A 14,842-nucleotide genomic window follows, 5' to 3' on the forward strand; every position below is an offset into this window, starting at 1 on the left:
CTATGACTCCTTTTCAATTGTTTAACATCTCAAGTTTTAGAGCTTAAGAGCGTCCTCTTCTGGCGATACAAGAATACAGCTGGTAAGGTAAAATTATAGTTTGTGACTGTACTAAAACAGATGGCGCTTTTTTACGTGCTGAGAAAATCCATAAAAATCATACATCTTTGATATACTAGTTACCAATCTTAAAGTTTTTAAAAGTGATGTTCATAAAATAAAAAAATCGAAACAAATCTTTGTATTACCAGTTTCCAATTTTAAGGCGATATCTTGACAGCAAAACTGGACTTAGATTCTGCTAACAGCAAATAGAAAATAAATTGTTAATTTTTATCCCTTTTTTCACTACCACTTTAAATATTCCAAAAAGAAAAGAAAAAAACATTCCTGAATCAGAATAATATAGAGTAATATCACCTTGCTTACTTAGTACTGTGAGCCTTTCCAAGTTGCAATACACTTAAGGAAAAAATATGTATTTAATATGAATATTATATCTAATTTTTTTCTAATATCTAATTCTCTATCTAGTTCTATCGAATATCTAATTTTCATGTCTTTTATAAATATTATTTGAATGTACTACAGCTGTTTGCCAGTCTTGGCTGTCAGTCATATGTCTTAAATCAAGTCTGATTTCCAGTCATGTCTTAGCATACGAGGCGTAGTCCAGAAAAATTTTAAAAAATTATGAAAAATGTTTTATAAGACTGTTGAAAATTCAATATAGGTTTTAATTTTACTGAAATTTCAAGAATTCAGTTGGCACTTTTAAAATTTATATTGTTTTTTGATTTACAAATAATTTTTGTTGGGTGTGAATTAGTTAAAAGATTCTACCACTCCCTACGTAGAAGAGACATGAAGATACTTAATATTCACTCGAATGAATTTTACATAAAATACATTACTAAATTAAATAATAACTGCAGCTTGTTCAGAGAAACGGACTGAACATTTTGAAAATATCCTAAGAAGCATTCTCACGGAATGCAGTTGCCCCATCTCCGATTACAGCTGAGAAAAAAAAAAGAACCTGATTGGTGAGTTCTTTTTGGGGTAAAATATAATTCCACCCATCAGTTTTCTATATTTACTCAACGGTGTCCCTCGATCTCAATATTTCTTCCACTGTATTCAGTGAGAATACTGCTAGCTTCCTTTCAAAAATCTCATTAAAAATGTTATCCAGCGTTAGTTTATTTCATAACCGCCGTTGAACAGCCGACTCAATTTTGAGTTTACGGCTACCAATGTTCAACGCCATAGCCTTGTAATTTTGAACCCAATTCAGAAGACAAGGGAACTCCAGGATTAAGTATTGGGAGAAATTTTATCTTCGTGGAGGACTTTTTGGTGGAACTAGCACGAATTTGCGTTACATGGAGAAGAAAACCTCCCACCGTTAGTCTGACAGCAAGAGGACTCTAATCCATGATCCATCTACCACTGAGGATATTTTACGTCAGCACTGTGGTAGGTGCGAGCCGGGCGCAGCATTTGTATCGACCGGTCATCGCCAGAATTTGAACCCGTTTACCCAATTGGGAAACGAACGTCCTGCACCCTGAGCCACCACGGCTCTTTCCAGTGTTATTAAAAGTCTTTAGTAGATAAAATATCGTGATTACTAATTTTTTTTATTTTATTTAATATGATACTGTGAGTACTGAAAATTGTAGTTCAGTAAGCAGTTCCAAAAGCTGAAAGAACAGATTCAGGCAGCATGCACTCAGTTAAAAAGTACATCAATACAAAAACTATTTAGATAAAGAAAGGTTTTTTAAAAGCTCAGCAATCAAGCTATTTAACATTTGAAAAAATTTAACCCAAGAAAATCAAATCTTATATTTCGATATAATCTTGATTCAGCAATATATTGTGGTATACAATTTTTTTCTAAAATCAGACTACTTCTTATATAGTTTCAGTTTGAAGAAATATTTTGCCGTCGCTATAGTATATTTTAAGTTAACTTGGAAAGTTTTTAAAATCAGAATCAAATTTTTTATTGTTATTGAAAATGAATTTACTGAAATAAATTTAAATTTCTGACGCTTGAAATGCCAAAACAATTGTGATTGGAAATTAAATACTATTTTTGAGAAAATGGATATAAATACTGTATTTATTTCAAAATATCATGCATGGAATTAAAAATTTGTCCGTCGCTAAGTTATGGAGCAACGTCACTTCATTTGTATATTTTTAAAAATTAATTTAATTTTTCTCATTTTTTTTCTTCATATAGCATAAGTAACTGTAAATATGCTACAATTTCTGTAGTCCCTTAAAAAAGTGTTTTTCGGGAACTGCTTTTAATCCTGGTAAGATTTATCCTATATACTGTTGTACGAGTATCAAAATTCATTATTTAGATTGGATAGATTTTGATAACAGGACTTTTGAATTTCGAATTTTCTATCTGAGTTAGTCTTTCAAATAAATTATGATTATAAGTTGTAAGTTATAAGTTTATCAGATAAGTTAGTTAATAAACATGTTGATGAGCATTAGAAGTACAATGCGCAAAAAAAGGGGAGGGGGACTATTCTGAATAACTTTTTATCTAATGATTAGATCTTCACGTTCTAGGACTCAATCTTAATAATTCGAGGGGGTGACTTTAAATATCTAATTATTTACAGCAGACGATATTTTAAGTTACGAAATCAGATACAAAAACAGATTTTTTCTAAATGAATACACCTTTACCCGATAGATTCAGATTTCTGATCCTAAAAATATAGAGGGTAGCAGCAATTCGGGAAATATGGTCCTAATAATTTGGTCAGGAGAGCTGTCCAAAGTTTTGACCCCTTAATGTTAATTTCACTTTTTGCGAATGTCGCATATTTCAAGAATTTTTTAAGCGAAATGAAAAAATTTTACACTCTATTATAAAGTTCGTTAATCCGAAGATAATTCCATGCAAAAAATAAATGCTCGAAAATGTTTATTATTTTTTATTATTTTATTTAATAAGAGACGAAAAAATTTTGAGTTGTAAGGTATACGATTCTTTACATCATTTTAAAATATCTAATTTTACATGGCAAAATACAAGATTTGAGCGAAATTGGTCGAATAGTTTTTGAGAAGTCAGATTTAAAAAAAAGTCCTTTATTTAAAATTCCATTTCTCAGGAACTATTCAACCGATTTCGCACAAAATTTGTATTTTGTCATGTAAAATTAGATAATTTAAGAAGATGTAATAAAATTGTATATCTTGCAATTCAAAATTTTTTCGTCCATTACTAAGTAAAATAATAAATATTTACTTAAATTTATTTTTTGCATGGAATTATCTTTGGATTAACAAATTTTACAGTAGTGTTTTTTAATTTGCTAAAAAGTTCGTGAAATATAGCGAAATACGCAAAAAATAAAATTGTCATTAGGGGGTCCAAACTTCAAATCGCCCTCCTGACCAAACTAATAGGACCATATTTTCCAGATTGCGGCTACCCCCCATATCTCGGGTCTCAGAAATCCAAATCGGCTGGGAAAAGGGTATTTTTATTCGAGGAAAATAAGTTTTTGTGTCTGATTTCGTAATTTAAAATATTGTTTGCAGTAATTAATTACCATATTTCAGATCCTCCTCTGGAATCATTTATATGGAGTCTTAAGACGTGAAGTAGATGGAAAGTTATTTTGGGTGATAATTTTTTTTTTTCAATACCATTAAGGCTTTCTTCATGTTTTACAGAAACTTGCAATCAACAAAACAAAACAAAACAAAACAAAAAAAACTTATCTGTTTTCTTTCAGATTAACTGTTAAAGCTATCGCTTTCCATTAAATACAACACAACCTCAATATTTTAACAAGGTAAAAAAAAAAATTGTCAAAATGATTTTTGCAGTAAAAATTTCCAAAAAATTTATATTTGTTTTATCGTAGTTTCCTCCCCCGATAATAATAATAATAATAAAAAAATAACAATAAATCTAAAACCAGTCTGTTAAGTAGCAGTAGGAAACTAATGACTTTTTCTTTTTTTGTCTTTTTTGGGATTAAATTGTTCTATGGATATTTTGAATAATTTTGTTTTTAAGTTTGGATAGTTGTTTTTCGTTTCAGATTTATTATAACAAGTCGATTTCATTTTAACAAAGCTTACCAAAACACATATATGAGCAAGCAAAATCCTACTTTTATTTGTTACATGTTAGCATTTGTTAAACACTACATTCTAATATAATTTTATTTTTTATGTCGAGTTTAGAATTTTTCAAATTCAGTTAATTCTTCATTTCAATACGATTAACATATTAACAGAATGTGCTTACATAATGTTAAATAATTTCTCATTTAATTGACAAAATGATGTTTGTTGTCTTTAAAAAAAAATCAACTTTTAAGAAAAAAGAATGTTGAATTTGAAACTATCTTGTAGGTTGGTGAGTGGTGCCTCAATGTTACTAAAAATTAAAAAAATTAAAAACGATACATAATTTTAGTACGAAACAGTTTCTTTGAGAATGAAAATAATTGAAGAAAGTGAAAGATTGCTATAATTAAAGAGCTTAGTGGAAGAACCAAGTAAGTGGCATTTTCAGAATGGCTTTAATCAGACTTAAAAGAAGGAAAAATGGTATCTGAACTTTTCTGTTATAGATTTATTGGAACGCGGGTTAATAATTCTTTGCCTTACTTTATTTACTATACCTAATTTTAAATTAAAATCATGTGAACATACTCAAGTTAGTTATGTTAACATTAAAATAAAAGTAAAAACAATTTTACATTAAACTAGGCTGTTTTCCTTCAATAATAAATGCCCCTAAAAATGTCACTTACGTGCTTCTTCCCCTAAGTTCTTCGATTATGATTTTACAGTATAGTCACGATATCTCGAAAACCATGTTTGTCAAAAAAATCTTTTCCTCCTTGGCAATATATATCCACCTAATGTTAATTTGAATTCCTATGTCGAAGGGATTTTTCTCAAAACCTTGCCAAATCGAATTTTTTTTGAAATAGGAAAAAAAAAAATTTCGGAAAAATCGCAATGTAAGTTTATTGTAAACCAATTCTTTTCTATTTAATGCATCATTTTTATTTCTTACGCTTAAAAATAAAATTATCATTGTTGTATTTAGACTTATAGTCAACTATCATTACATACATATTTAATCAAAACTATTCTTATGTTTCATGACTCTACTTTTTAGAGTAATATTTTAGAATATATATTTTTCACTTTTTAGAACATATTTAATTCTGAACTTATTATCTCGAAAACATGCTAATTCGAAATTGTTTTAGCGTCCCTTCCACTTTGAGAAATCGAGAGTGCACTGTATTTTATTTGTTTGATTGTTCGTTTGTTTTTATTTATTATTTATTTTTTATTTCTCTATTGGAAATAAATTAAACGCCAACCTTAACCCAAATTTGATTTTCCCGCAAAATAATAAATGATGATTATCAAAAAAATTACGCATTACGCGCCACCCACGCAATAAGCGGTCTCGTAAGCCAAAGCTTTACATTTCACGCTTCACCCAAGGTAACTACTAAGAGCGGAGTAGATTGTTTTTAATAACATCAATGACGTAAATAAAAGGTGGAATAAAATGGATTACGTCACTTTGGTTTTTCTTCCTTTTTCCATAAGCTTTAAACATCACACTTCGTATCGTTCGTTGTTCATGGTTAAAAATTCTAATGTCATCTAACGCCATATGCATTGAGGAAGAAGAAAAAAACGCCTGTGAGTTTTTTGACCTTCGAAATATAATGTAAACAAAACGCATTCGAAATTAAAATAAAATTTGCAATTAATCTTCGGATGACGATGACGAATCCTTTCGGGTCAGCTGTTTTTGTTACAAAAAAAAATGAATGCTGTTTTGTTTGTTTGTTCACTAAATATTTGCATAACTGTCTTTTTTACTCTTTGCAGCTAACCCTTTAATGTGCAATTTATTTCTAGCAGTGGTAAATATAATACTTTTGGTGTAAATATTTTTGGAATTGATATTGATAAAAGAAAAAAAAATTCTACATTAGATAAAATTAAATCGAATCTTTTTTTTTCTTCCAATGCCCACTCTATTGACACTCGTCATTCAGGTATCAGTTGGGCATATTTGTTGGCCACACTTTCGGGGGCACCCTATTTGGTGGGCCAACGTTGCTCCCACATTAAGGACGGATAGTACAGAGAATAAAAGAACATCCATGTCTTGTTCGAGATTCAAACCCAGACCTTTATGATGTGAGGTCAGTTCCCTGACTACTGCACAGTACGGTCGGCAAGAAAATCAACCTTAACCTCCTTTTTCGGTTGTAAGTATGTCTACCACCACCTAATAATGTAATGTTTATCATAGGTTTCATAATAAAGAAAGGAACTTCAGGACTTTTATTTACACAATAAATTTTATAAACAGAAAAGGAATTATATATATTATGACATTTTATACATTTTCCAATACGGGTATATGGGTACCAATTCTATTTAAATGTACTTCATCTGAGCTGAAGCTTTTTACAAATGGAAGTCCAAATTAAAAGCGGTAAACTTGTGTACTATGGAACTTTAAAGTTGGTAAGTATACTCACCACGGCCACTGTGGTTAAAATTGTTCGCCCTGAGTAGTGTAACAATTTGTTTTACAACAATCGGTGGGAATTATTTTAACTAGAAAGACGCGTGGCTCTTTAAAAGAACTATGTTTGTATTTTAATGTATTTACTTAAATTATTTATATGTCATGGTGGCCAAAATCATAATAAATTAACTTTGTTAAACAGAGATAAAAATATCATCGTATACATTTAATTACCACTTTAAAAATAAAAATTATATCTCCTGCGACAGTCAGGATTATCTCCTGCGAAAGTCATATATTCATAAAAGTTTTACTTTTTTGTTGCAGCAATTAGAAAGTAGTAATATTCAAATTTCGATTTCAGAGAACTACAAGACTACTTTCGTTCAAATTTCGGATTTTGTTCTTTTAAAATGACATACTTTAAACTGATGCGAAAATTTGTAAGCCTCACAATTCAAAATTTTTCAAATATTAAAAATATTATTATTAAAAATTATTTTTTAATATGGAATTGTCTTTGGATAAACGAGTCTAATAATTGCGAGCAAAAACTTTTTAATTCGCTTAAAAAGTACTCGAGACTTGATGAACTATGCTAAAAGCTAAATTAAAATTATGGGGTCCTAACTTTAGACCACTGTGTTCATGAAATTTCAAACTATTGAGGCCATACTTTTTAGATTAAGGGTACCCTCCCTATTTTGAGGGTTAAGATTCAAAATCCGTCTGAAAAAAAGTACTTTTAACCAAAGAACGTACGTTTTTGTGACTGCTATCGTAATTTAGAATATTGTCAGTACAAATTATCTAAGGTTAAGCCCTCGAACCATTAAACGTGTGCCCTAAATGTGAAAATCGAATCATTATATAAAAAGTCATTCAGAGTTTTTTTTATCACAGTACGTATTATATAATTTTAGGATTACAAAAAAATTATAAATGTAGCATAAAATACGTGGTTTTGTGTCCAACTTAAAGTAAACAAATCTATTCTTTTAAAAAGGAAAAAGGCAAAAAAGAAAAAAAATCTGTAAACCCTCTCCAAAATAGAAAAAAGAAAAGAAAAAAAAATTTTTTTTTTCACGCTACGCCCATGTACATGGTTAAATAATTTTTAATCAGATTGGGAAAAACATGTGGTATGCAAAAAAAAAAGTTTTTTTTCTAAGTTTTAATATCACATGGTGTTTGAAATTATCGTCTGTGCAATCGTTTGTTTGATGGTTGAACGGTTGAAAGCGTGCTCTGTAGGTATGTAATTCGTCTAGTTCACAGATCGTTTGGCCCCACACTGTAAAAAGATGCAATTAGTTTTGACGAAATATGATTATTTCATGGTTCTTTTAAGACTGAATAATGTACTTTTAGTCATAGAAAATTGAATTTTCTAGTTGTTATGAGAAAAATTCCAAGAACGAATGATGGAGTTTTGACACAACTATTTTACACAGAGGCTAATACAAACGACTTAAAAAATGACTGAAATAACATTTTTGACAGAATTTGTGAAATTTTAATCGTTAGTATTTACTGAAGAGATCAATAAACTTTGTGAGATATCGACCTCCATTTAAAAAGATCACACTTTGTAGAACTAGTGAATTTATGAAGAATGTCACGACTGATTTCACCTTACTTTTTCTTGAAAAATACTTTTTTGTTTTACAATTTTTAAAATCGGATATATTATACGATTTAGATAAATTTGATTTTTTTAAATAGTGATGAGAAAAAATTCTAGTAGATACTGGAATTTTGACTTAAAATTTTGATGATAGATTTATGAGGAGATGATAATGACAAGCAATACTGGATAGTACTATAGCGTATTTCCCAGAATTTTACCAACTATTCAGCTGTGCGAAAAATGTTGTCTACTAACAAACTCAAATTAAAAAAAAAAAACCTCTTTTAGAATTTTTAAACTTAGCGAGAATCAGTGTCATACCGTTCTTTGATTGCATAGCTCTTTAAATAATTTTTTTACCCTTAAAAAAAAGGTTAAATAAATCCCAAAAATTTAATTCGTAAAAGAAATGTTAGATCTAATATTTAAGCAATTTATTTAATCCGTAAGCGCTCAGCGTCAAATTCTGAGAACCGATCCTATTAAACCAAACAAACCTTTTTTTGAACCAATATATTAAACTTGGTAGTTCTTAAAATAAAAAAAGTATTTATTTTGCCCAAAAAAAGATTAAACAAGTCCCTGAAAATAAACTTGCCAAACTAATATAGTGTTATCAAACAATTTGCTTAAATTGTAAGCGTCCAGCACCCAAATTTCCAGAACCGATCCTTTTTTCAAAAATATGAAAGTTGGAAAAAAATTAAAATAATAAAAAATAATTAAAACTCCTATATTTGTCTTATAAATCTTATCTCTTAACAAACATAGTTGCCTAATTGTTTGTTTCTCGTAAAATGATTTTGATCACTAGGGGAGAGTGGGGTCAATTGTAACAGGGTACGATTGTAACAGAGCAAAAAGTTCGAGCGTCGGATTCTAGATTTGGCTCCTAGGTGGCGCATAAGGTGTATTTAATATATCTACATATACACCCCTGCTGGCAGCCACTTTTATGTACTTTTGAGAGAGTTACATCACAAAAGATATTTTCACGCTACGTAAGTACTTTTTTTGGTATTAGAATATTATCTTGTAACAAAGTAATTTTGTTCAAGCAAATAAAAATTATTAACCGAATATGTAAGTGGACACTTAATTAACATTTGAAAAAAAAAGATTAGTTTTGTTAATTAACTAGCATTGTTTTTAACAAATGAAGCGGAAATGGCGTCTTGGGACGATGGTAACAATAAGTAAAGGAACAATTGTAACAGCTGAAAATAAATAATCTTATGTTTAGAAACCATTACTTAACTCTTTAAGAACCACCAATAGTTTCCTATATCATTTATATTATGTTGCATGTGCATTATTTTATTTGTCACCTTTCACAGCATAAATTAAAATTTTTAACCCCTTAAAGTTAAAAGTTTAACCCTTTAGGTCTCTGTTCATTATTATTTTTACTCCTAAAATATCACTACTATTTTGATCAATAAAAAAATCTATCACAACTATGATAATATGTATAATTAACTATGTTTTAGTTGAGTTTATGAACTGTTACAATTGACCCCGTAAGTGGGAACAATTGTAACAAGTGCACGACTGTCAAAAATTGTTAATAACTAATATAATAACATTTAAAATAAGGTTGTTTTTTTCTCTAGTAGAGGATAGTCTACTTTACTCGTCTGTCAATTAATACTAATAATATATTGGATTTTTTGTTAGTTAAAAATAGTTAAGTAAAAAATGTTACAATCGACCCCACTCTCCCCTACTAAACATAAATAATGTAAATAAACACACAGAAGTTCTAACAATTTTCAAAGATAGGGGACCTTCCTGGTCTCACCAAGGAGCCAAATGCGTGGAAATAGTGGGTTCGAATCCCGGTGTAACCATGGATATGCGCTTAGTGATGCCCTTGCAGTTCTCTTACCTTCCATTTGAGTTTTGAGAAGGAAACCGAGCTGCAATTTCCGATCCAAATATAAATATTTTTTATTAATATATTATAGAAGACAGAATTATCTTCTGTAGTGTAAATGTTAATATAATGCAAAAATGCCAACCGCTGCGCTTTGTGAAAAATGTTATATAAAGTAGTAGAGAATTAAACACTTAATTTTGCAAAATTTTGGTTAATTCTGAAAAGGCTTTAAATGCCTCGTTACAAAATACGTGAAACAAAGTGGCTTTTTATAGTATATGTTTGAATTATTTATATAACATAGGGTAAACAAAATTGCTTTAAATCTAATTTAAACTAAAGAAAAGTATTAAAACAGAAAATTTTCAATCACAAAAAAGTACTCTCCGAAAGTCAGGCAAATTGGCTCTTTCGATAACGAAACATTTGTGTTACCACTTTTACTTTTTTTTTCTTTAAACGAGTCCTGGTTTTTGTAAGACTCGTTTTTTCGCTGAACACTAAGTTTTCAAAATCTTGAAGTTTAAAAAAAAATTGTTTTAATCAGAGCTTTTTAAGTAACAAGTGGAATCTAATATACGAAAAGAATATTTTTGTTGAACATATATCATTGACGAGTATTTTTATCTAGGCGCTTGACGCTACTTGCAGCCCTTTCTTCTGTCCTTATTAAAATGGATCAATCTTTTTCCCTCTAGGTATGTTCTTTAAGTTTTTAGCTGTGGCTGGCAAGGATGTTATTAATTCTCTCAGCAACAGTCATTATGCAAGACACATTTTTTAGCTTATTTAGCAACAGTCAATATATAAGTTAAATTTGTTACTCATTTGTAGCCATCAATATATAAGCAACTTTGTTACTTGTTTATAACAGTCAATATATAAGCCAAATTAGTTACTTATTTGTAAAAGTCAATATTAACGCCACATTTGTTATTTATTTGTAACAGTCAATATATAAGCCAAATTTGTTACTTATTCGTAACGGTCAATATATAAGCCAAATTTGCTACTTTTTTGTGATGGTCAATATACAAATCAAATTTGTTACTTATTTGTAGTAGTCAAGATACAAAGCAAATTTGTTACTTATTTGTAACAGACAAGATATAATCCAAATTATTTACTTACTTGTAACGGTTCATATATAAGCCATATTTGTTATTAACACTTTTGATTTTTAAAAAGGCACTGTTCTGATCTATCGGAACTTTTACGATTTTAGATATACTCACATTGCAAAGATGCCAACTTGCTCCGCTTTGTTGATGAATAGTTTCTAGTGGTAGAAATTTTTTTTTTTTTTATTATATGGATTTTAGATTAGAAAAGTCGATTACGAGGGATTTGACCCATCACTTCTACAATCATTAAAAGGCTCAAATGAAATGACTGTTAGTTCGTGATGAGCCCTCTAAAAAAGCTTGCAAATTATACTTTTTAACTATCTACTATATAATAACATCTCTTTAAAAAAGCGGACATTCTTGTCATTGATACACAGCTGGACTGTCAAATACTACGCTTTTTGCAAAATATTTGCTAGAATGGTAGACAATTAAAAACTAAAACTTTCAGGATTTTCGGCAATTTTGAAAGCCTCACAACGAAAGTGCAATGTGGAGGCGTTTCATATAGACTTTAGAATCATTTAGGTAGTAGATTGAAATTTTGAATCATTTATAAAATGGTAGACAATTAAAAAGCTTTTAGAATTTTTAGCAATATTGCCTTTCCAGGAATACTTTGATTTGTTGAAGTACTTGTTGATTAACCATAAGTCGATGTTGATTGGAGTATTTTCAGTTGTCCATAGTGATATAGATATTAAACAGTAGGAACTGCTTTACTGAAGAATTTAATTCGAGAAATAGTAAAAATATTTTATTTCAGAAATATGGAATCGTATGGAGATCCAAAATAAAAAATACGATTCCTTTTTGTGTACATATAAATTAATAAATTTAGAAAATGGCCGGGAAAGTGTGGCTGCAGTTTACAAGTCCAACAGGACACCTCCGTTTACCCATCAATCAAAAATGCGAGTGTCATAGTGTCAGTGTACGTTAAATTAATTTTCACCAAGGAAACCATATATTGGCTGTTAATTGATTTAATTTATCGTCAAGGCTCTTTTTCTTAGCCTCGCTCATTCAAACGTGTTGGCGGAAATAATATCGAATCTCAATGAATCCAAAGCATTATCAACAACCCTATAATGGTTTACGAATTCTATGCTAATGTGTGAAGTAGATGTCTAAAAATAAATTTTATTCTGAACTCAATTCAAGGTTTTGGTATAAAAAGATTGCAGAGTATATGAATGATTTTTATTCATTGAAAAGGGATAAAATAAGATAGTCATTTAGTTTTTAAATGCTATATTAAATGTATAATCATATTTTAAGCGTGACATTGTTATCATTTTTAAATACTTCAACGGGAGTACTGGAGCAATGCGTTTCATATGAAGTTTTGAATCTTTTAAATGCAGAGCTGCGGAAAATAACTATTTGCAAAACAAAGAATCATACTAATGTAAGTCTTCGCCGTGAAACACTGACTTTTCAAACTGTGAATCCAGTCAAAATGTTGTGGGGGGGGGAGGGAAGAATCTTATTTACTTACACATCAGGTAGCTACTAAAATTAGGACTGCCTTGAACATATTTTGAAAGTGTTGCTCTGTCTAACACTTAAGTGGCTGACGAAGAAAACGTCGCCCTTTTGTTTTTTCCCACCCTTTCATTACGAATCTTGGCTGAGACACGAGCATTTCTTAAATTATTTACGAAACCTTGTATTTTGTTCGTTCGAGCACTTCGCAGGCTCGCGAATGTTTTTATGAGCAGCAGAAAATTCTACTCCGGTTAACATTTTCATTCGAATCTAGCTCGAAACGCGCTTTTAAAAAATACATATCAGTGTATGAGTAAAGAGTGATTTGGTAGCAGTTTCCGCTAAAACTGCTGAAATAAATACTCTCAATATCTCGAACTTTAATACCTCGAAAACCTTGTGATGTCTCCTTGTCATTGTATACATCCATCTAATCTTAATTTGAATTTCTGTGTCGAAGAGTTTCTTCTCAAAATCTTCTTATGTCGAATTTTTTTCCAAATGGAATATGAATTTTTTTTTTCTTCCAGAAAAATCGCACTGTAAGTTCTCTGTAAGAAAGTTCTTTTCCATTGAATGTTTACTTTTGTCTAACATTTAAAAGTAAAATGATCATTGTTGTATTTAGGCTTATAGTCAACGATGCACATTTATGAGTAGTTATTCTTAAGTTTCGTGACTCTGCTTTTTAGAACATGTTTAGTTCTAAACTTGTTATCTCGAAAACTCGCTATATCGAAATTTCCTTAGCCTCTCTTCAAATTCGAGATATCGAGAGTATACTAAACTCTTTATTTATTTTAAACCATAAACAGAATATTTTTTTACAACAATCAATTATCAATTTTGTTCCTGTTAGGAACAATCGATCAAGCAGGTGGGGTGGTTGTTAGTTTCTAATGCGACGACCTTTAACCTCTTAGCATCCCCATCGTGGTCAGACGTAAGAAAAACTGCCAATTCTTCCGGAAAATCCGGAGGATTTTATTTTTATAATTAAGGTTTTTACGAAAATCATGGTTTGCTCTTCCTTTAATTTATAAAATTAATGTCTAATGATTTTGATAATTACTACATATAAATAAATAAACAGTTAGCCAACTACTCAGCAAACCAATAATTGGAAGTTTTCCTAATTTTGCATCCACTTCAATTTACTTAATATTCATCTAGGATACTCCAGACTTCTATGTATGTTTTCAAACCTTTGTGATGATTAAAAAAATACTGAATTATCAATTTTTAAAAACAAGGAATTAATTTTATAGCATACATTTTGCTACCATCAGTGAAAAAAATAAACACTCAAATACCGTGAATTTTTTTTCGTTTTTGGCGAAACCGTTTCCTGGCATAGACTCCGACAGAAACTTTATCAAAGTGACGAAATAACTATAGTTACTTCTTCAAGAAAAGAAATTTCGTCAAAATTAAAGAAACATTTCGTCATTCTATCTCCCCCGCCCAAAAAAAAAAGAACCTTCAAAGTGCCCAATATATTTACCTTTTCGAATAATAACTTCGCTGGCACTCTATAGATGGTAGAACTCAACCAGGACAGAGATGAATGACATCCATGCCCGAAGCGGTATTCGAACCCCAGATCTACGAGGTCAACTCCTTGACCACCCTACATCCCAGTCAGCTTAATTTCTCACTGTATTTTCGATTGCTCAGTCTTTATTCTAGTTTCGTTACAGTTTCATCATAGTTAAAAATCTCTCACAATCCGCTACGGTGAGATTTCGAGTTGAGGAAACATTTTCGTCATAAAGAGTTTGCATTTCGTCACAAATTACGTCATTTCGTGACGAAATGATTTTCAAAATTAATGAAATACTGTTCAAGGATTGCTGAATCATCCAAAGTTAGAGTTTTATTTTTGAAAGTGAGGTTAAAAGTTTTGATGGATCTTTGGTAGTCCCGTGATAACCATGTAGCATACAGACTCTGACAAAATACAAAAATATTTTTGCCTGTCCTATCCACATTTAGAAATTGAACTTAGGTTGATATGCACGTCTTGAAAAATGGACATAATTCAAAATGCGACTTATAAGACTGTGCTTTGCTGTTAAAAACTAGCCAACCCGGAAGTTTTTAGATTTTTTTCTTTAGGTTTTAAGAGAAAAATATTTCCGTTT

This window comes from Parasteatoda tepidariorum, chromosome 2 (genome assembly GCF_982258835.1).
Source record: "Parasteatoda tepidariorum strain Cologne lab strain chromosome 2, Ptep-v5.0, whole genome shotgun sequence".
NCBI classification, from domain to species: Eukaryota; Metazoa; Arthropoda; class Arachnida; order Araneae; family Theridiidae; genus Parasteatoda; species Parasteatoda tepidariorum.